The following is a 25,018-nucleotide window of genomic DNA, read 5'->3' on the forward strand; positions in this document are numbered from 1 at the left end:
TCTCAGTCTAATCCTGGCATCTGTAAGTACTGCCTGAGGCAGGCAGTTGTCTAATTCTTTGCTTTTACTATCCACATTGATTTGTTAGTGTTACATATTGATTGCTTGATATTATAGTTTTTTACATCAACCCACTTAGACTTTGTAGATTTTTTATGAAAAAATGGAGCTTCTCTCTCTCTCTCTCCTCATAATAATTATTCAGCTGTATCTCCCACTGTGGCTGAAAGAAAAACTTCACTGGTAGGATAGAACAAGGTTAGAAAAGTGAAAGAATATTTAATGCAAAAAAGAACCTGAAGTGGTCAGAGGAATCGAAAGGGTGTAAAAGAAGAGGAAAGTTCAGGATGCAGAATAGCAGCAGTATAATACAAAGGAAAGCCCAGAAGGAGATAGAAAATTTCACTTTATGGAAACACAAAGGAATAAAATAAAATTGTTGAAAAAAGGAAAATGACAGATAGGAAAAAAAACCATGCAAATGAACCAGGAGAATCAGGAGGAGATTAGATTAAATTAGGTTAGGTTAGGTTAGATTAGATTATATTAGATTAGAAAAAATCAGATTTAAAATAAAGTGAAGCAGCACATACATCTTTGCATTTCCTTTATGTTTATTTGGATTTATTGGATGAGAGGTCCATACCTATATTCTCTGGCTAGCAGGCCAAAATGTCAGTTGTAGTTCATTAGCTAGAAGGAGAGTCAGTTTTCAGCCACATGAAGAAGCATCAACACAGCTGTTTAGCACAAGATATAAATTCTGCAGTCCCACATGCAGTTCCCCAATATAGCTAAGTGATATAGTTCCCTATGGTGTAGGAAGAAATCTCCAAAAATTAGCCTGCCCCACTCCCTGGAACACTTTACCAGTTTCTATCACATAAGTATTGCTCAGTCAGTAAATTTTCAATCATGTTGGTCATTTAAAGATATTAATAAATCCAGAAAGAGATCACCTTTAAGATATTAACAATAGTATTGACATGCTGACTTGTTTTTCTTCTTATTACAGACAGAATTCTTCAGAAACATTTATTACCTCAGTGCTATTTTTTAGAGGATTTTTTTTTTCAAATTAATTTTAAGGCCTCGAAATATGCTTGTGTGTCAAATGGGATTTTTGTAATTGTCTGACCAGAATCAGAATATGAAGAGGAACCATGAAGTAGCTTATTCAGTCAGTGTTCAAATAGTTTTCCATTTGCATTTTGGAAACCTCAGTGTAAATGCCAATGTCAGTAGGCTGTAGGAATCTTAAGGCATTTCTTAAAATTAATGCTTATTGAAAAGTTCATCCAAAATAAGGTCATAACTTAAAAATGAGAAAAAACCTTTTAAAAGGTTTTCAAAAGCTGAACTTGGAAAAGGAAAAAAAAAAAGTGTTCAGAACCATTTCACCTTGACCTACATTATTTTGGAAGGCTTTTTTGGGTTTGTGATGGAACCTGTAGTATAAAAAAAAATAAAAAAAGAAAAAAAAAAGAGAAGAACAGAAAAAGCCATGTTAACCTTCAGAAGACATTCAAAAGAACCTGACAAAGTTTTGATTGAAGAAAGATTGATTCTCTAAAGTTTGAGTGGTCAGACATGCACTGAATTTGCTGAGGTTCATTGCAATATCCTAGAAAGTATTTTCAGCCCTTCTATCCTAATGAGCTTATTAGTAAAAGGCTGAAAGGATCACAGATTGTCTATCAAGCAAGATTGTCAGTCACACGCTGTTAGCAACTCTGCTGTGATTTATATACCATGCTTACAGAAGAGAGAGTTATGAAAAAATGAGACTTATTGTGTCCTACGACCAGTGTGGTGGCACAAAATAAAACGTACAGCATTGTGTTTAGAGGGTGGGAAGGTATAAGTTCTGGATGAGGAAGTCATAGAAAATTAGATAGAATGGTACCTTTCCCCTCTTGTTTCCTCCAGTGATAATTATATTGCATAGAAGAAATTGAATTACCTGCAGCAGTAATAGTTATGGTCGAAAAATATGCTATTAGATGTGATTGAAAAGGGGGGGGGGGGAGGCAATGGGAGGGGGCAAAGCTCAAACTCAGCGCTGCTGTTGTTAGCAACAGGCATTTTCTAGCTTCCCTGTACTCAATACAACTAGACACGACTGATTGTCAGTGCAGTTTTACATCCAACAGTGACTTTTTTTCATATCCTTGCTTAATTTTGTGTGGAGCAGCAGGAACTATTGATAACTGCACTTAGAGAAAAATATAATTTAGGGGGAAAAAGTTGGGATAATTTTGTTATTACTGAAAGATTTTCAAATTGTTAAAAAAGCAGGGTGTTTCTCAGTGAGGCTTGTATCTAAAAAGAATGAAAGTGAAGCTTGCAAAAATTACACATAAATTAGCAATTAAAGATAATTAGATCCAGGTTGAGCTGAACTGAGCTGAGCTGAGAGCCATACACACGAGTAACTATCACCTTAGGGTTGTCAGATAACCCCAGGAAAGTCTCTGGGGCACTGTCATGTCCCACTCAGACAAAGTTTATCTTGGATTAAAACAACCCTTCTTTGTACGTTCTGACAGTTGTTGCTTTCCCTCCCACTCTGTAAGAGATCATCTCTTTCCAAATCTTTCTTTGAAGTGACCCAATAGCTCTGTCAATGGCTCCCTGCTCACCACTCTTTTTCCCTCCTGGCATATCTGAGTCCTGATGATAAGGATTGCAGGCACCTTTCATGCAAAAGGGACCCCCCTCTGAAAGCTTTTTATCCGTGGACACAGTTTTACACCATTACTGAAAACTTGCTGCATAAATGCCAAATCCTTCCCAACATACTTATTTTCAACAAATCAAAATTATAAATAGTTTATAATAAATTTTTTTCATAAACTTTTTGTTCCTTTTTATTGGCTAGGTATTGTGTGACTGGTATTCAGAAAGGGTATCTTTTAATAAGCTCATCTTCTGAATGCCTGCCACAGCTGGAGAATTGCTGAATATAACAGCTGCATCCTGGCTATGGTATAAGTCCAGAGAGCTACAGCTGGTAGGACTGCAGTTGAAGATTTTGCTATACACTGAAAATATGTATCAGTGAAAGTATTTGGGAGGGACTCAGTTCTGCATCACTTGTTATAAAACCCTCCGTAGACTTTGGTAGCGAATAGTCTATGTTCATCCTTTGCGTAGCTGTCCCATCATGGGAACGTTACTGTTGGCAACATAAACTGCAATCACTTTCAAATCCAGCCAATAATCTCAACCCACTTAAATTAAAGAAGCTTTCCAAAGCTGTGTGCATTTCAAGCATTCAGAGAGAAAATAATGCGAGCTAGAAAATTTAAAATCAGCAAAGACTGTCTGTCTGCTTCTTCAACAATGTAATGACATCAAGGCAAAGAGGGAACAGTTTTTTGTGATTTACCTGCTCTTCTGACCATTTCCACTACCTACCTAGGCAACATATTTTTTATTTAGATTAACCTACTGACTATTTTAAAAATCACAGAAAGAGGAACCTCATTGTCTCTCCCTGATAACTAGAAAAGAACAAGATAAAAAAATCAGACAATCAAGAAAATTGCTATTTCCAGGAAACACTCTTAAAAAAACATCAGAGCACCTTACTTTTCTGAGAAGCTGGTCAGACACATTCACTAAGTATTCATATATAGTGTCTACTACATAATAAAAAGCTTCTAGTTTGTATTTAATTGAACAGACTTGATTAATCAGAACCCTAGCTGAAATAGAAAATTTGTAAGAAGAAATTCCAGGTGAATAAAAAATACTTTGAGTTAGGATTGAATGTATATTTAAAATATTTTGATAAAATGAACATGCAAAAACATGTCTTTAAGAGATCCTGTTTTACATATCAAATATGTGGTTTATGTTGTGTTATGTTGCTGTCAAGACAAATGGTCATTACTTGTTATTTGTCTCCATATCTCTCTTACTAAGAGTTTTTTGTTTTATTTTGTTGTGTTGATTAGCACTGAACATTTACCACAGTTAAGGCTTCATGGTTCATCTCTTGTTTTTTAAACAAAAATTAAAGAGGAACATACATTATAGGAATGCAAAATTTCATAACTGTGTCTTAGAAAACAAGGGATTTAAAATGCTGCTCCAAGAGTACTGCTTATGTACATAAAGGATATAGGCTTAGTAGAGATCAAAATAGATAACAGAGAATTAAAAATACTACACAGTATACTATCTTGCCAAGCTTTGCATATCAAATAAATGTCTTCATTAAGCTATAATTAACGATTATTTTTATTTTTATACTGGTGGCATAAAAGTCACTATGTCTGACCCAGATCCCACTATAGCCAGTATTTGCAAACAGGAAACATTTACAATTTAAAGCAGAACACGATAAACAAACATATGCCAAAGGCATGAATAAGGCAAAAAGACAGGTCAGGGTTCATATAAAAAAATGCACAAGTTTGGTATCAAATTGGTGCATTGTTAAATGTGGTGAGAATGTGGATTATCATATCAGATGATATGGCTTTTATTCATCATGGTAAAAATGAGGTCTGATCTGTTTGAAATCTGTGGTTTCACTAGTGATACCTACTTAAATTCAGATTACTTTTGAGCTGAAGATCCCAGAATGAAATTTTTGGAAATGCATTTTAAGAGAACCTATTGACAGATCAGTGCTGTATTTACAGTAATCTCAGCCTTTTTATATTAAGAAGCCTATAAAAGGGTTCTTGTTTTAATTTAAAAATATTTAATTTGGAATGTGCCATTTTAAAATGTTCCATTTTATCATGGAAAACACAACACTGAATTTAAGGAGGAGGGAGATATTTCTGTAGGAATGTCCCAAATTGTCCTTTTGGCTTGGCCCCAAATTAATGGTTTTTGTCTTTTGGACAAGCTAGTGACTAGAATGACTGGATTTTTTTTTTTTTTTTTTTTTTTTCCTGTTACTTCCCAGAAGATATTCTTGAAAGTGAGATTTGTATTCAAATCAAACCATTCACCCTTTAGATCTCATCATCTTTGATTTTCAGGACGTTGGTTGTGTATGTTTTCCATTGTTGTTTTTCTAGTATCATCTATAATTTGATGGAGTTTTCACCTCCACTCATTTCTTTTTACTGGCATATATATGATGTAGTTTGGTACTGTGTTGAACACTTGCAGTTCACATTGTCATCAGTGAGATGTGATGATCAACAGATCTGCACATAAAATCATTTGTGACCTTTGCCTGAAAATCTATACCCAAGGGAATCCTGCTGCTATTCATTTCCTGTTCTAGAGCCTGCACTAAAGAGTTTTGTCTTCTGCAAATAATTGAAGTTTTTTTGCCTCTTAGTTTGACTCTGTTGAATGTCTTGAAGCACCATGGGCACATGGGGAGCAATGCTGTATAAATCAAATAATAATAATATGTATAAAGGAAAATCACAAAGTCAAAGAAAAAGTCTCAAGCTGGTAAAAACAAATCATACTTAGATATTGGAAAGACCTCCCATGGTTAATAAATGGGTTATAGTATTAACAGAAAATATATCATGCAAGCAACTTTCATTTATTCAACATGATAACAGAAAAATTCAAGTGACTGTGGAACCCATACTTCAACGCTATTAATTCAAATTAATATTTGACAGGAAATGCTAAAAAGATTGGGTAGAGGGAAATAATACATATAATGGTATTTGGTATGGCATATGCTGGTTGAGCGCTTTATTTCTTTGACATTTTACCTAATTTTGCTTCTGCCTTTGTACCATGACTGATACTACTTTCTCAGGGTCCTTGAGCATATGCTTAACTGTAAGCACATAAGTATATTTAGGCATATGGTGCTTAAATACTTTAAAAAAGCCTTTACTCAAGGAAGATTAAATATTCACATTACACCGCATATATAATTGATCCATGTACAATTTTACAAAGGACTCTTGTCTGGGAGTACATCTAGGGCAAGGTAGAGCTGGCTGGATGAGATTGTCCAAGAGACACTGAAACAGCTGTCACAAGCATATGCTCTTCTGCATGCAGACCAAATCATGGGGATCATTTCTTCCACTTTTGAAGAAATGAGTCTGTAGGTTTGTTAACTGGACTTCCACTAGTGCTATTATAGGGCTAATAGGATTTCTTGCCTGGGAGATCCTCAAGAGTCACTTAAGTATTAAAAAACCAGTGAGTTGCCCATACATTGAAATGAAATATGAGACTGGTGGTTTATTATAGATATTAAATTAGCCCTTTGACACTGATGCTTAAGTTTTCAGACCTACTACTTAAAAATATATTGACAAACAGTTCTGGCCTTAAAACTTGAATAGAATAAACAAATGGAGATGGGAGCAGAAATAGGCACACATAAATGAAAATGTATTTGCCCAAGGATATCTGCCATGTTGTTTAAGGAGATTAACTTTTTTTTTTAATTTGAAAGAGCCTCCTATGTTGTCTGCTTGAAGATTTCTAGACTCTTGGGATATATATTCAGACACAATTCTTACACTGAAAAAGAATTAACAGTTATCTGTCTGTTAACATCATAACTACTAACTTCAATCATAATGTGCCTGTTAACATAAAGCCCCGTAACTTCTCATAGGAAAATCTCTATGAAATGTTTTTATGTAGAAACAATTTCACTAGCTGTCTATTCCCACAGGAATCTGCAGGGTGTTGAACATGGTACAATGAGGAGAGCTGCATTTCCAGGTCACTCAGTTCATGTTCTCTTTTGAGTGTCCTAGAGAAGATGCACAACTGGCATGTGGGAGGAGACAAAGCATTTTCTAGTATTGTTATAATTTATGCGTGAACATGTATCAACATCTTAAATTGGGGTTTTCAGTAAAGAGGGGGAAACTAATTGACTGTATTTTCTGATAGCTTGTTTTCATATCATCTTAAAGCAATGGAGTAGTAAGATGTGAGAGGATGTGCTGGAACCTTATCCAGCATTTTAATTTGAGTGATTAGTGCACTGAGGGTGAATATTAGTAAGATCAGTCATATAACTGAACTGTGTTCATGTGATTAGAATATTATTTTCTTTGAATAGTTTAAAAAAAATTAAGTAAGGTTGAAAACAACTAGACTTAATTTTAGTTTTCAAAACAAATTGGTTGCTGAGTACTATTTCTGAGGTGAACTGACCATTGTACATTGCGTTTTTACCAGGAATGTTAATACATATAAATCTGTTTGAAGGAAATAGCCCTTACTCTGACAGAGCACCATGGTGTGGCAGAACGGTACTTACTCTCTATCCAAGAGGTGGATGCAGATTGTCTTTGAGGACAAGGTCTATAAACTTCTGTTTTAGCTAACACACAATGGACTAGAGAGTATTGCTCTTGTCCTTGTCAACTTTTCTAATGAATTTCTGGATGAAAAGTTTACCAGTTTTAGTTTCAAATGCATTTCCCATCTGCTACTGTGCAGAGCTGATGAATGCAAGAATAGAAATTGGACTAAATGTAGTTAGTACTATATAAAATTTCTTGTCCAGTTATTTTTTTCAGGCATGACTGCTGTTCTGTGCTGAATAGCAGCCTCTGAGCATCTGTTTGTTGTGGTCTACACTGTCCTCTCAACTTTGGTTCAAACTAAAGTGAACTTCACTGAATGCCATAGGAACAAAAGTAAATTTAATGTCTTTGAAATCCATAGCCTGTATTTCTTTCTTTCACTAAGGTTGATTACCAGCCTCTGAGCTTAGCAGTTCTGGAAAGATCAAATGCAAAATGAGAGAGTAACTGAGGGAATAAGAATGGGAGAAAGATGGGCAGGAAAGAAAAAGATAATGCAATTTGGTTATCTTCAGGTTTAGCAATGTTTATGAGAAGATAGAAAATATAAACAAGAAAATTATGCAAAGTCAGTCAGGAATTACTAAGTAGTCATATAAAAAACACTTTCTGAAGGCTTTCCTCAGCTCCTAAAGATGTCCAGTTTGGCTTGATATCATATAGGTCAGTCATAATAAGTCTTCCTTAACTGTTGTGACACTAGATGTCTGTGGGCTTTGTTAAGCTTGAACTCAGGACAACAAATGTTGCTGTTATGTGTATCTAGTGTTCTCTCCTGTTACTTCAACACAATAGACCAGTTCCTCTATGAGGCTTTATGCTATCCCTGGATCACTACTACGAAATTAGGACAGACTATTAAAAATAACCATCTGCCCAGTGGGAATCTGTCTACAGGACCAGCTCTTTACATCAAAGAGCTTTATCCCTTGTCACATTTGGATTTTGTACTGCTAAAGAAATATGCCAGGAAAACAGCATTTTGAGGAATTTGAAAGATGTTTTAATGCCTGGTTAGACTGATATAATGGTTTCGAGAGGGTATCTGAATAATCTAGTTTTTTATAAAAAAGCAAAAATGTTATATTGAACAAACATGATTGGTAACATGGTGAAAGCTGCAAAGGTAATCTGAGGATTTGTGTTTAACAGAATTGAATTTCAAGGAAACTGAAGGTTATGCCCACACTGATATTTCCCCCTCCTATTCACTTTTTTTTTTCTTAAAGAATGAGATTGAAGTTTCTGTGATATAAATAAAAGCATAATCTGCCTGCAAGTTTGTTGTTCAATGATACATAAGTTCTTGCCTTTCCCTCTTTTATCTGTGTGAGCTGACAGTTTAAATATTCCCCCAGCACAAGTTATAACCAAAATAGCTTTAACTTTCACTTCATAAGATTTAATATCACGGATAGCTTTAAAGTATGTAGCAGGTAGAGACTTTTTACCTGAGATGTGATGTCATAACTTAATGTTACATGTCAGTGAAGTTTATGGAGTGGATGTCTTTGGTCGGTTAATTTTTCTTTAAAAAAGCTGCATGAAGGAAAAGAATGGATTTCTCTCTCTCTTTTTTTTTTTTTTTTTTTTTTTTTTTTACCTAAAAGAACAGCTTTCATTTACTTAATTTTCTTTGTTGTGGCAAGTAGTGGCAATTAGTTTACTGGGTAAGATAAGACTGGCTGTAGCATAAAGCATCTGGTTGCTATAGGCTCCAGAAATCAGATTGATTAGCAACTAAATAATGTTGCAGCCCAGAAGAAAAGCCTACTAATTTGTTAATTTGGTAGCAGAAATTTCAAATTATATGAAATCTTTTTCTCAATTGACTAAAATAGCTCAGAAGTACTGGAAATATTATGAGCCTAATTTGAAATGTAATAAAGTTAATAGATGTCTCTATTCGGATCTTTGGAGGATATGGATCTGACTGATGTCAGGAGCTGAAATACTGCCCAGTGTCTTGTTTCAGTAGTCCATCTCCATTCAGCAAAGCATTTAATCATGTATTTAGCTCTGGAATGAGGTGGGATTTATATGTGCATAAGTACTTGACTAATTGGACAGAAACTAGCAATACGCATGGTAGTTACTTCAGGCCAGTTGCTGGTGAATTATTAATATTATCCAGGAATTATGATTTTCCCTGATGTGTATCAGAGGACATGGGCATGGAGACTACCTACTTGGAAGGGAATAATGGGTAGACTATTAATATATATGAGATTTTTTTATTGTCTCTTATTTTCTGTTTTATTGAATTGATCACAAGATCACGAGCTTTTAGTTCACTGATATTTGCTTGCAATGAGTTAATGTGTTTTTCAGTTTTAAATTTAAACATGTCAGAAATCCTGTATGATAAGATCGAAACACTGGGGAAGATTTCTGTCATTGTAGTATCTTCCGTATTTTCTTCAGATAGAGAGGTTCAAGGGTTTGGGGAGTTCTTTATTTCACAAGGATGACAAAAAGTTTGATTCACATAAGCTAGTAAGATATCAAGAGCACCTTGGAGAAAAAGATTTATATAAGACCAAATGAGTAATAATGAAAATTTATTGTGGGCAGGTTCTTTTTGAATACAACAGTAACAGAGGGAGGGAAAAGGCTGAACCAAGATTTTGATTCACTCACAAAACTATCATGAATGCCTACAGTCCCCAGATGTTTTATTTAAGGTTATTTCATTTACTTGTCTTTCTAAAGTAGAGGAAAAGCTATTAGGTCTCTTATTAATGTTAAAATACCTTACAATCTACTATTCAATTTTAATGAATTTATTACAAATTAGCCATGCCACCTGTTCACATATAGCTTCTAATTCATAACACAGTCAACACTAAACTTTCAAAAACTATGAACCAGGTCTTTCCAAAGTAACAAGGATAAGCTTAGTAAAGTTGAATTTTTATTTAAAAAAGCAAAATTTTTCCAACTACTTAAAAAATTTTCATTAAATTGATTGACATTACAGAAGCCTATTTTTTTTCCCCACACAGAAACCCAAGATTCTTATGGAAGTATTTCTTTTCAGGAGCTTGAATTCTAAAACAGGGAACTCTCATACATTTTCATAATAAAATTGTGGGGCTTGTGAACAGTATGGAGTCCATTTTTAAGTTAGGGATAAATTAACATTTTTAATCATTTTTCACTCGAAAACCAGGCTCTCAGCAAAATGGCAGTTGTCATATGCAAGTTTACATTCCTTGAAAAATGTACTGATTTTTTAAAAAAACAAGCAACAAAATCCAGATCTATTTAAATAAGTATCTGCCAAGGACTGATATTTTTCAGCAATATTTTCTACAAGGAATATAAACATATAAGTATCTTTTATATGAACTAATCAGAGCACAAAACCTCTGTTTCTAAAGCTAGCAGCTTTCTAAAAATAAACCTTTCATGTCAGTAACAAGAGGGAAAGTCTCTCTCATTCCTATTGTTTCAGTTGGGTGCTGTAGAGCACTAAGGTGACTGAGGCATGAATTGTTATTAGGGATGAAACATGTTGTGTGGTTCAGAGGCAGACTTGTATCTGCCTGAAGCGCTGCCTCCTCCCATCCTGCCTGCTTTGGGTGTCCAGTACTGCAGTGCCTGCTTGGTGGGAGCAGGATGTGAAACACTGATTTTTCTTGTTGCTGTGCTGAGGAACAGGATGAAGTATAGAGTGCAGAGAGATGGTCCAGACCAGGAACCAGCATAGATGTGAGCAAAGTCTACAAAGCAGAAATCCAGTCTGCTATTTATTACTATTTACATACATTTAGATGACAGAGTTCAATCCTTCGAAGAGAAGAGAGGAGCAAGGGATATGAAATATAGTCCTGGTGTTGCTAATGATACTAAACTGTTCAGACTGTGCTTTTTTATTGTGCAGACATATTACATTATACCATCCATCATCATTCTTGAAAAAGGCAGAGAACAATGTTGTCAACCTGTAACTTATGTGCTTTGAACAGATTAGTGTTTTTAATTTTAGTTACTTAGATACAAAACAAAAATCGCTTTGTGCTTGGATGTCCATCTAGCAATGGAATGCCAGCAATGAACTGCAGAAAAACTTCAGTTTCCAAAAGGTCATTTGTATTTCTACATGCTAGACTACAATAAGAAGATATCAGAATTAAGAGAAATATCCTCTCAACTGCAAATATTCTATTGACAAATCTGGATACAAAGTTGAAGTCAAAACATTCAGGGTACTCAGAGGGCCTTAGACTTGGCATGTCTAAGTTATAACAAATGCAATTCAAGGTGCCTAATCCAACATGCAAGTTAGGTTTGTATGCAACAGGAAAGAACCATGGGACCTCTATTGGCACTAATTACATGACAAAATATAAAATCAAGGACATGAATCTTTGCCGAAGTAGTCAAACGCTGCAGGATTGACCATTCTGATCCTAAAATGAATAGGAGCATTATTTAAGTACAAGTTCAGTGAATGCAGCAGCAAGCATTCAGTTTGAAAACAGCAATATAACATACTATATTTCTGCAATAGGTATGTATAGGAAGAAGGATTTGAATGTACACAGAGCTGTTTTAGCAGTTTTGAAAATGTAAGAGTTATGTCTATGCTGCTTTGATTTCATTTGCTATATTCCTATGCAGATAAAATGACATAACTGCATTATTAAACAGCTAGAGAAGCTTATTTTATTATCTCATTTAGAATTTATAGATAAAATTTCAAAGTCCTTTTTCAAGCCAATGTGCTGTATTTTAGACTGATCGAAAACTCTTGAGACACTTCACAAGATTAACCTGTATGGAATAAAAGCTGCATTGATAGCACAGTGCAGCACTTGCTTTCTTTGAATGTTGACACCTCTTGAATGGAAAGTAATCAAACAGCATCTTCCACTCGTTGATTAGAACAGGAAGTAAAGGCACCAGACTGTTGAAACTGCAAAAAAACCCCTGTGTATATGCAAAATATTATAAACAGTAGGATATATTAAATAGCAATTTAGACAACCAAGACCACTGTATGTTTTAGTTTAATAAAAATGGCCATAAACAATTAAAGTCTCTCTACAAAACTTATCGAAACCTGATACCCCTAATTGCTGTGTCTGATTCAGCTTTAACCGAGGGATAAAGTCTTGATCATTGATCACGCCTACCTGAATCGCATGAATTTCAGGAACAGTTTATGATCTCTAAATGTAACAACAGCAAAAACAGTCTTCTTATTCATGTAATCCATGAGACTAGTTTTGTGAAGGGCCCAGCCTCTCCATCTGGAAGATGAAAATGAGGGGTTGAGAGGGAATGGTGAAGGCAGTCAGTGATGGACAGGAAAAAGGGGGTGCTGAAGAGGGTGAAATGGGAGCAAGAACAGGGCAGCAGAGAAAAATGAAGCTGCATTCCAAGTCTGTTGTGTCCAAGTTAAATTGCCTGGGGATAGAGATCTCATGCAATGCATCCTTGGCTGCACCACTATTTGGCTTCCTCTTACAAACCAGCATTGCCAAGAGACATTAAGCAGTCATATTTGAAAACATTTTGCAGGTGCCAGGCGGTACTCTCCCCTGTGTTAATGAGAATTTGATCGTCTACTGTAGATATAATATACAGAGGAGGAGGAGCAGAGTCTGTGAATCAGCCTTTTTTGTACTGAGGGCGGATCAGTGGCAGAATAACAATAGGATGTCTCTGCATCTTAATAAAAAAATCACTGAACACTGGGCCAGTCTATTAAAAACTGGTACTTGTGCAATCTAATTGAGACATCTGGTCACTTTACCTTGGCCACTGATGAGAAAATAAATACGATTAGGTCTGGAATCTGGACAATTTTGAGATCAAATGTTTCTACTGTTTAGCAGTTTCCTTATCAGAGAATTATCTGTTTGACAGCTAATCTAAATATACGTTAGATTTGAAACCATAGCTATGCGAATTCATTTCTCATTTGGAATGCCTTCATTCACTTTTTTACAGTTCTGCATGGGAGAAACACAATGCTCAGTTTATTTCAAGAATCAAAAAGACTCTGTCTTTTCCTTGAGGTATTCCCACTCCTTTTCTTCCCTCATGCTTGTTTTTCCCCCTCCATTCTCCTACAGAACACATACAGCCCCTTTATGTTTGTGAGCTGCACATTAACCCCAAAGGTTAATGAGTATAGGGCTCAGGTGCACTCCATACTCTTGCAGCATTACTAATGCTGTGGTCATGGGCTTGGAATGGCATTCTGGCAAATTAGTTCTTTTGTGATCTCTGTGCGGAGAGTAACTCTGCTGTTTTCTGTGCTTCTTAACTGCATTTTTATGCTGAGCTTTCTGTCTCTATGAGAATATGTTTTTTGCCCATTCCATTACCCATTCCCTGTGAGCACAACAGAATTATTTGTGAGATCAACACCAACTGCAATATGGTGAATATGTCAGTGCCAACGAACTTTGTTAAATATTTCTGTGCATGCAAGAGCAGCAGAAGGGCTGATGGCAAAGGGGAAAACAAAAGCTTTGAATAGGAAACTGTCCATCTGAACTCCACTGATTTGGGGACTTAGATGAATAAAAACCCCAGAAATGTCTAGCAACAATCAATCACCTTCCTTCCAGGACTAGTTGCTACATTAGACATCTGTGATATTTAGACACCTCTCTAATTTTTTTAAAAGCTGCCAAATACTTAAATATTATATCCCTAAGAAAATATGATAAATGGTCTTTCTGGAGAAAAGAACATCCATCTTCCAATAGAAGTATGGCTGCAACTCAGATGTAAGGGATCAGCAAGGGCAGTCTGGTCAAGTAAAGAAGCCAAATCCTCAGGTCAGGGTTCTGGATTGACAGAGTACATAGCTAAGCACAGACATGCCTGCAATGCTCTCTGCATGGTTGTAAACTGAGGCCTCCCTTCACCCCCCTTGTCACAATGCCCAACAGCAAGCCAGCTGTTGGCAACCAGCTGAATACCAGTAGTGGAGAATGGGTTCAGGGACCTGGCATGAGGTTTGGGAAAACAATGACTTAAAACCACATGGTCGCTTAATGTAAATATTGGTTGATGGTGACCGAGTCCTGTATAGTGCATAATGCAGTTCCAAGTTTGCAAGTGGCTAATGGTCAATTTATTAATAAAAAGGTTAAAACACAAATGGGCACATTTTTTATAATCAAGTACTTGTGTTGATGTTCTTAACACTACTTAGATAGAGTTTACCTCAAGAAAGCATGCTTACAATGACATGGTAGAGAATCTGAAGTGAGAGTGTTGTATACTAGTCTTCTGGAGCAGGGACAACTCCAGGACAGCAAGAGTTAGGAGCTGTGAGAAGAGTGATCAAAAAGGAGCTTGACTTATACAGAGTTCAGATAGGAGAAAGAGAATTTGAGGCATTTGTATCCACCTGGTAGATGTTTTTAGTTTCTGCAGAAGCCTGGAGGTAAGCACACATTTCACACACATACCCAGGTGGTGGTTGTGTGAAGGAATATTCTGTCTTCCACTGAGGTAAGTAAGCATTTGCTGAAATTCAGTACTGCACCCTACATTAAGGTAGTTGCTGAGTTTGTGAGAAGAATCACACCCACCCAGGACACAAAAGCTTCAGGGCATAGTAGGACTACTGGGCCATGCAGATCTGGGGAGAAACAGCTTTCTAGGACCACTTAGTGTGCAGCAACTGATGCATCCAAATACCCAAAGGTCTGTAAAAGATGGAACCAGTGGCTTTTTTTTTTAAAAAAAATGCATTTGTTGCTCAAGAAACACGTAAGGGATAAGAAGCAGTAATTTATGTAACTATACTGCCTCAAGCTTAGCGTTGTGATAGCAGCTGTGGCCTTGGTACCTCAGGACCTTATGACGGAGTAAGAAAGGAAAGATTCCTACAGTTCCTGTAGGCAAAATACTTCTTGGATTCTGCTCACAGGAGCAGAATTTGGCCTTAAGCTTAATCACCTGTAGGCACTTGAGAAAATAAATGCATGTGTGTTTCCTTTGAACAATTTGTCTGCAAATGTGTCAGTTTCTCAGCTTTAAAGCTTTGATGGATGTAAAGATGTATAAATACTTCAAAATATCAGAGGGAAAGATAGATATTAGGAATAAAGAAACCCAGAAATGGTGACTAGTACTGTGCAGAAGTACAGGTGTACTGTGTATTGGTGGGAACTTCTTTACTGGAGAAATAAGACAGCTTGCAGTCTTGCATGGCATGATTAGCATGGTCTAGGAGGAACCATGCACATGGTGACTCTGAATCTGTTGAGGCTCAGAGTCAAGAAAGTGAGGCATGCAAAATAAGTAGCTCAAGAAGTTTTAACAACAAGATTAATTCTTAGCATATATTTAATATTCAGGTTACTTAAAAAAGTAAACAATATATCATACGTATAATTATAAAGTCTAATAAAAGCTGTTATAAAAATACACATCGTAATTATAAAAGCTACCTTTATATGGTAGATCAGAATATATAGCAATAAGAAAGTCTCTTAAAAGTCATTATTTCAGTCTTTGTCTCATCCATGAGAACTGTAAAGGACTTTGTAAATTGACCTGAAGATTGGCTAGTCTCATCTGACTAAACAGAGGAGAGAAAAACTTTTACAGTATATGGCCCTTCTCCATAAATGTCCTATATCTTATTTAGTCCTTATCTGGAGGAGGTATTGCATCAAGTGACACTGCAGACTCTCAGTCCAAACACCAGTCCCTTTCATATCATCTGATTATTATGAAGGGGGAAAGGGATGAAACCAGGCTCACTAGTGATAAGCCTGGGGGCAGCATGCCAAAGCTTGAAGAATAGCGGGTGGGCTTGAAAAATCCTTTGGTCTGCCATCTCAGTGGAGATAGTGGATGGAGATCCATGCATCAGCAAAGATGCAAGTGTTATTGATGTGTTAGAAACTATGGAAGCACCTGAGAATTGTCATGTAGGAATTAGAGTTCTCCCCAAAAAGAGCTGGCGGTATCAATATCCCAGCTGAACTGCATCTACACCAATACATGAAGAATGGGCAGCAAACATGAGGAGTTGGAATCCATTGTGCAGCAGGAAAGCTATGACATAATTGCCATCATGGAAACATGGTGGAATGACTCACATGACTGGAGTGCTGCAATAGATTATTATAAACTCTTCAGAAGGGATAGGCAAGGAAGGAGATGTGGTGGGGTAGCCCTGTATGTTAAGGAGTGTTTTGACTGTCTAGACCTTAATGATGCTGATGATAGGATTGAGTGTTTATGGGTAAGAATCAGGGGGAACCAACAAGGCAGATGTCATGGTGGGAGTCTCTTATAGACCAGCCAGCTAGGATGAAGAAGGAGATGAAATATTCTGTAAGCAGCCAGGAGAAATCTTACAATTGCTAGCCCTTGATCTCGTGGGGGACTTCAACTTACCAGATGTCTGCTGGAAATACACTATAGCAGAGAGAAAACAGATTTGAAGGTTCCTGGAGTGTGTGGAAGATAGGTTCCTGGAGTGTGTGGAAGATAGCTTCCTGACACAGCTGGTGAGTGAGCCAACTAGAGAAGGCACCCTGTTGGACCTGTTGTTTGTGAATAGAGAAGGATCTGTGGGTAATGTGATGGTTGGAGACTGTCTTGGGCATAATGATCATGAAATGGTACAGTTTTTGATCCTCAGAGAAGTAAGGAGGAAGGTATGTTGGGTTTGCATGGCAGGGTTTTTGGTAGTGGGGGAGGGAGTTACAGTGGTGGGCCCCTGTGAGAAACTTCTCGAAAGCTTTCCTGGCTTCAAGTTGGACCCACCTCTGGCCACTGTCATGCCAGTAGCAATGGTGGTCATGCTCTTTGATAACGTATTTAAGAAAGGAACCCTGAGAGAGGGTTGGGACTTGTGAGGAGGTGTTACAAGACAGACACATATGTGAGCACTAAGGTGAGTGGAAGGAAGGCAGAAGAAGGGAGGGAGGTGTGCCAGAGCAGGGAGCACCCCTGTATCCCATGGTGACACAGGAAGGCTGCCCTCCCTGCCCACTCATGGAGGTCACTGGAGGAGCAGAGATTTGCCTGTGGCCTGTGGAGGACCCCCAGGACCTTATGAGAAGAAGACCCTGCTGTTGTAGTTATGTGCTGGGAGGACTGCAACATGTTGAGGTGACTTAAGCCAGAGCATCTTGAGAAGAATGCATCCCATGGGAAGGACTCATGATGGAGAGTTTGTGGAAGACTCTCTCCCATGAAAGGGATGCCATGTGGAGCAGGGAGAATAATGCAGAAGAGTGCTTCCCCCCCTCCTTGAAGGAAGAAGTGGTAGACTGACTGCACCCTCCAGCCCCTGCCCCTGTACCGCTGAGGGGAGATGGTAGACATATCAGGAACCATGTTGAGCCCTGGGAAGAAAAGGGTGGAAGAGGTGTTTTTAATATACGGTAATGCTTCTCACTGTCCCATTCTGTCTGATGTCGTTATTGTTCATGTTTTGAATTAAGGTGGCGTCCTTTTTTCCTTTTTTGATCTTGGGTTACCCAGCCCCCTGAGCTGAGCTGGAAGACAGGGACAGGGAGCAGAATGAAGTCCCCAGAATCCAAGGGAAAATGATTAGTGACCTGCTATACCACTTAGGCACACACAATTTCATGGGGCTAGATGATATCCACCCACAGGTACTGAGGGAGCAGGTGGAAGTGCTCACCAACCTACTTCCAATCATTTATCAGCAGTCCTGGGTAACTGGGGGGGTCCCAGTCAACTGTCAGATAGTAAATGTGACATCCATTTACAAGAAGGGTCAGAAGGAGGATCTGGGGAACTACAGGCCTGTCAGTCTGACCTCAGTGTCAGGGAAGATTGTGGAGCAGATCATCTTGAGTGCCATCACGTGGCACATACAGGACAACCAAGTGATCAGGTGAAGTCAACATAGATTTATGAAAGTCGGATCCTGCTTGACTAACCTGATCTTCTATGACAAGGGACATGCTTAGTGAATGAGGGAAAGGCTGTGGATGTTGTCTACCTGGAGTTTACTAAAGACTTTGACACTGTTTCCCACAACATTCTCATGGAGAAACTGGCTGCTCATGGCTTGGATGGATGTACTTTTTGCTGGGTAAATAAACTGGCTGCATGGCTGAGCCAAATAATTGTGGTTAACAGAGTTAAATCCAGCTGGCAACTTGTCATGTCCCACTCAAATGAGGAAGAAAAGTGATTTAGATTCATAAATCCCCAATGAAGTGGACAACAGTGAGACAACTCTCAAAGTCCAGACATTTATTAATTTCCCACAATGTACTAATTGGATACATGATAATTGACTAAGTATATAATGAATTATGTGATATAGTATTTCTTCCATTAGTTAGTGATAATAAGGAAAAAGAAAAGAAAAAAAAAAGAAACTAAGAGAGATAGAGAGGTAGAAATAGAGATCACTGGTCTGGGTTCCTTCATCGGTCCTGCCAGTGAGGGTTTGAGGATACATCTGTCTTCTTTGCTTCACTTCTCTTCTTCTTCTCGTTGACTCCTCGATACCCCCCCCTCCCCCCCTTAAATTTATACACACTTTCCTTGGGTTTCTCCCCTATGTCTACCTACTTATTTATGTATCCCATGTATGGGGAGGAGTAAGGTGCTTCATGGGATGATGTAACTAGCATTATCTTGTTAATCTTAATTAGCATATTCAGGGATGTCAATTTAATATGCATTTTGTGGATAATGAAGCAAAGATCATTCACTGGACAGATGGCCCTTGAAAATTTACAAGATGCACCAGAACAGAACCATCCTGTCTCCACAGGACTCCTTCCTCCAGCTTCATCCTGTGCCATCCCGGCAGCCTTATCAGCTCCAGCCTCCATGTTATGCAACCCATGATAATAGTTTCATTACTTTAAAGTGTTTGAGACATTCCTCGGCTCCAAGGGCCTCTGCTCTGCCCCCGCTCTTCCCCCATCCTTTATCTTTACCAAGTCTTGTTTCTCCTCCTTGTTTTTCTCAAGCTGTTTTTCTAAGTGCTCATTTCTCTCAGGCCTTTTTTTGGGGAGTTACAAGTCATCTCACTCTGCTTGTCACAAATGGTGTTCCCCAGGGCTCAGTGTTGGGGTCAGATCTGTTTAATATCTTTATCAATGATATGGATGAGGGGATCGAGTGGACCCTCTATAAGTTTGCAGATGACACCAAGCTGGGCAGGAGTGTTATCTGCTTGAAGATAGGAAGGCTCTACAGAGGGATCTAGACAGGCTAGATTGATGGGCCAAGGCCAATTGTATGAGGTTTAACAAGGCTAAATTCCAGGTCCTGCACTTGGGTTGCAACAGCCCCATGCAAGGCTACATGCTTGGGGAACAGTGGCTGGAAAGCTGCCTGGTAGAAAACGACCTGGGGGTGTTGTTACACAGCTGTCTGAATATGAGCCAACAGTGTGTCCAGATGTCCAAGAAGGACAATAGCATCCCAGCTTGTATTAGAAATAGTGTGGCCAGAAGGAAGAGGGAAGTGATTGTCCTGCTGTACTCAGTGCTGGTGAGCCCTCACCTTGAATACTGTGTTCTGTTTTGGGCCTCTCACTACTAGAAAGACGTTGAGGTGCTGGACATGTCCAAAGAAGGGCAACAGAGCTGGTGAAGGTCTTAGAGAACAAGGCTTATGAAGAGTGGCTGAGGGAACTGGAGTTTTTTAGTCTGGAGAAAAGGAGGCTGAGGGGAGACCTTATTGCTCTCTGCAACTACCTGACAGGAGGTTGTAGCAAGGTGGGTGTTGGTCTCTTCTCCCAAGTAACAAGTGATAGGACGAGAGGAAACAGCCTCAGGTTGTGCCAAGGGAAGCTTAGATTGGTTATTAGGAGAAATTTCTTCACTGAAACAGTGAACAGGCTGCCCAGAGGAGTGGTTGAGTCACCATCCCTCACAATATTTAAGAGACATGTAGATGTGGACCTTAGGGACATGGTTTAGTGGTATGATTTAATGGTGGACTTGGCAGTGCTAGCTTAACAGTTGAACTTGTTGATCTTGAAGGTCTTTTCTAACCTAAATGATTCTATGGTTCTATCTGGTGCCTCTGGAACCCAGAGATTTTTCTGTTAAAATAACATGTTTCTACTGATGGCTTTTCCTGCTGACCCTAAAGGTCCTGTTTGAGAAAGATTTAGGAGTCTTCTAGTCCTAGATGTGAAGACATCCAGCTTGATATATTCACACAAAACTCTACCACTTTGCCAAATGAAGGCTTACCATCTCGTGTCTGTTTAGCACCCCGCAGTGTCCTGCTTTCCACTCATGTGCTGTTTGGCAGTTTATTCCGAGTTTGGAAAAAATGAGCTTAGATACTATCCAAACCTTATTAAGAAGGGAAAATATGTGATTCCTCTCTCTGCCACCCTAAATCAAACTTTACCACAGATTTGTGCAGATGTCTGGGGCTTGGGTTTTGTTTTTTGGTGGTTTTGGTTTTATTGGTGGTTTTGTTTTGTTTTTTACTTACTCTCTTTTGTGTAAATATTTAAAGATTGATCTGGGTTTAGTCTCTATATATGGCTACTTCTTTCTGGCTTTTTAGGCTCCAATGCTGAGGATAAAGTTGCTTAATATGTGACCTCTTTAACAGAGTTAAATCTACACTGAATAAAGAGATACTCTTGTAAAGGGACATAGTAGCAGCTAACTGTAAGTCACAGCTAGACAAGGTCGCTTTTCTAAAATAAACTGGCCTTTAAGTGCAGTTGTAGATAGAGAAGCAAAGTTATTGAATCAGAATGTCATCTCACAAAGCCTTTGTCAGTTAGAGCACAGAAGCGACCATCTTTCTTCCTGAAATCTTTAAAGCATTTGTCAATGTCTCTCTTCTTCTAATAGACTCCATCTCATTGAACAGGGTCCTGTATGATTTCTTTCCTTGCCCTTTCCTCAAACAAGCATCATTTCTTTTAAGCCTGTGGAAAAGTGAGAGAGAAATCATTGTTAAATGTTAATGGCTGGTGAATGATATTCCCCTTGCCTTTCCAGTGAACATCTTCCCTCAGGAACAAAGCCTTTTCCAGCTTCGAAGGGTCATTATACTGCAGTCCAAACAATGGAAATACCCCTGACTTCTTGTCTCTCCAGGGTTTAATGCATTGTTCCTCTGAGAAACACCACACTTACAAGTGAAGGAACTGAAGTCTGAGCAGTGAACATGAAAACACCACAAAAATTCATATATCCTCCAAAGACCTATCCAGACTTCAAATCAGGCTGACATGGGAAGTGATTCAAGATCTCTTGATAATTTCCACTTCAAGTAACTGGTAGAGAAGAGGGTGTGAGGAATGATTAGGCCTTGACCTCTTTTCCTTTATACTTTTCTGCTTGGTGACCCAAGCTAATCCCAGTATTGATCCCAAAGAAAATAACACTATGGCTGAAATAGGACTTGAAAAAGTGAAATAAGGCAATATAATTACTACCAGTCTGTGTGGGTTACAAAAAACAAATCTTGTTGACCTAATTTAATATTTTTTATGAGATTATGGATTTTGTTGGTAAAGGTATTTCTATTGATGTAACGTTCTTACATTTCTGCAAGGCATTAGATACAGGAACAGGACATTTCAAAACAAAATTGGAATACTTTAAATGGTCTTAACTCTGACAAGCTGAAAAGTTTCAAAACATGGCAGTAAACCAGCAAAACAAACAATATGGTGGGACATAAAGTCATCAAGAGCAAAGATTATACACCACGAGCAAATTCCCTCTTCTGGGAAGTGATGACAAGAGGCTTAGCAGTTGAACCTTTAGATTGGACAGTCTATCAGATAGGTATTTTTGCATTCAGCTTCATGTATTAGCATTTCTACTGATGATTACTAAGAAGCATAGAAGAAACTGGGAAGAGAGCACAGGATTTTTTCCTTAAATGAAAGTCCAGTAGCATTGGCCTATGTGTTCACTGACCTTCCAGCATATGGTCTGGACTAGTCTTGTTTAGCATGTCACACACATTTCTGCAGTTCAGTAAAATCTCTCATTGCACGTACCCTATTTCGCATATATTCTACCACCTATGCATTGAAACAGAAGATTAACCTCCAAATCCTACTGAAATAAAAAATTAACTCTTAACATGGTATCCTTTCCTCCTACTGCTCCTCTGGGCATGTAGGTAATGCCATAGCTTTTTCTGTGCCATCAGAAAAAGAGTCTTGAAAATAAGAACTTGTTCAAGAATAATTCATTCCAGAGCTTTAATTGTTAACAGAGGAATCTCTTCCATGGTTAGAGTCAAACTGAATTTGCAGATAAAGGGGAACTCCCACAATTTTTATGCTCAACCTTTGAATACGTAGCCAAGAAGTTGCTCGTGTCCAGCGCTGGCATTCACTGAGTAATCAGCATGTATTTCAGACTATTCTGCATCCTATTTCACACTCCTATTTCATACTACTAGTTCATGTAACATCCTTTTCATGCGACTGTTTATAATTTTTCTTCAGCTGTGCAGGCTAGAAGTAAAGAAAGAAATATGATAAATATATTGGATTGAATATTTGCAGTGCAGTGGTAGGTAATAATTTGTCTTATTTGCTCAGGACCATATTAATATAAAATGTAATATATTTGGCTAACTTTTGGGGCTCCGTCATAGTGAGCAGGTTCCATAATAATAGTACAAGAATGTTCTCTACCACTCTGATTATATACCTAAATAATCTGGCATTACACAGCTATAGATAGCTGCTCTCTTACCACAGTGGAAAAAGAGCCTTTAACACTGCAGGAAAGATGAGATTTAGTGGTACTGGTATGCAAATTCAAACACATGTTTAAATCTTTGCAGAGCTGAGGCCTAGGGTGGTGTTCTGGGTTTATTTCAGAGATGAACAGGCAGACAGTCATCTTGCTGGAGAGACACCGAGGAAATGCATCATGCCATCTGTTGGCAAACCGCAGTGCTGCAGCCGGAAGGTGTACAAAACCATGCCGCATGTTACCACCACCAAGCAAATTAGAAAAAATCATAGGGAGTCCTCAAAACAAGCAAGCATATAAAAGAGCAATTGGCACAAAAATCTAAATTTGATTTTCTCTTTATTTGCTCACATCTGCTAACTGAACACATTGCAATTTGATTACACAGCCAAATTACTGTTTCCTCACACAGTCACTGTTAAGAGATTAGTTTCTTCCAAGTGTGAGCTTCCCTGCATCTCTGCAGATACACTAGGACAGAATGAATGGACTGCCCTGTTGATTTCCCTTTGTAAGACAACGATGTGAGAATATAACAAGATTTGCTTTATTTCCATTTATAATATATGTATTTAATGAAAGATTTTTATTAAGCTTGTCCACATTATATGTGTAAATGCTAGGGTATTTTTCTTTTTTTTTTTTTTTTTTTTTTTTTTATATGCAGTAGGAGAATCTGGGTATGCAATAACTAAAACACTGAAATGTTATCTTATTTTGTGGCATGTATCCAACAAATATATTTTTATGTGAATTGAATTTACAGTCAAAATATACCAGAATCAAGTATTTGTATTAAAAGGTGGTAGAGATTGAAACAAACAGATTATTTTGCCGTGTCTATAAAAATTTTACTCTATTTTCAAATGCATCATCTGTGAAAGTTATTAACATAACTTTTTTTCACATATTTTCATGTAACTTCTTATGATCTTGCATAAAATACATTTTTAAAAACTTTATATACATTACTATTTATATATTTAGACATTTAAAATAACTTACTTGAATAGAAATGAATTTTACAATCTCTGTCATTATATCTGGGGAAAATAACCTGAGCTGATGTGAGCTGGCTTTTGGTGCCCAGTAACTTCATGCAACATACCATCCCTTCTGTCCTGAGTGACCACCATTACAGATGGAGCCCTGTCATGAACTAAATGAACTATTCTACAATTTGAAAATACTAATAATCTAATAAATGAAACTTTTTTTTGAGGATGCTATAAGAATTTGTGCAGACTTATATATGTTTTCAGGAGCTGAAGACATGCATAGACAAATGCTTCAGATAATTTATTTCACTTAATGTTTGTTTATGAATTTTGTGGGGCTGGTCACTCAAGTCATGTCTTCTAGTTTCTGGATGCCTGAAACTTTTACTGGTAACAAAGCAGTGTATCATTTTCCAGATGGCCACTTGTACTTTTAATATTTTCCCAGTTGTTGTGACTCTCCATAGGCCTGCAGTCTTGAATTAGCTAGGCAGTCTGATCTAATGTCTGTGAGGATTTAAAAAGTAAATTTCCCTCTGAGTTCACAAAGCGGCTCAGTGTGATGTGTGGTCCCAGAGAATGTCACAAAAAGAAGTTGACACTTTAAAGACTAACTTAAAAAATAAGTTGGTGATGTCACACTCCTTTTACACAGTAATAAAATATCACTAGACACTTTCTCAGCACAAAAGAAACCCTAGTTACCCATGTTTTCATAAGAGAGTGCTCTGCTCATGCCATCATAGATGATGATGGCCAGCCTTCCTAACCTGCCAGCTAAGTACCTAAAACCTTCACATGGCTGACAGGTGCATCACAGTTTCCTCATAAGTTTGGAGAGATGGCCCTGTGGGACCAGCCAGAGGCAGTAGATGGCAATGGATCCCCAGCGTGTTCCCACTGCAGGATGGAGTCAGCTGGGTTTGACACCTCATCTAGAGGAGACTCCGGACAGGAAGCTCGGAGGCCACAGAGAGTTACTTTCTTTCTGGAGCTGGAGTTCTGGACTCACCAGCTGCTCTCATCAGTTTTGAGCTGGTGGTAAACTACATGTAAT

Source organism: Athene noctua, chromosome 2, assembly GCF_965140245.1.
Source record: "Athene noctua chromosome 2, bAthNoc1.hap1.1, whole genome shotgun sequence".
NCBI lineage: Eukaryota > Metazoa > Chordata > Aves > Strigiformes > Strigidae > Athene > Athene noctua.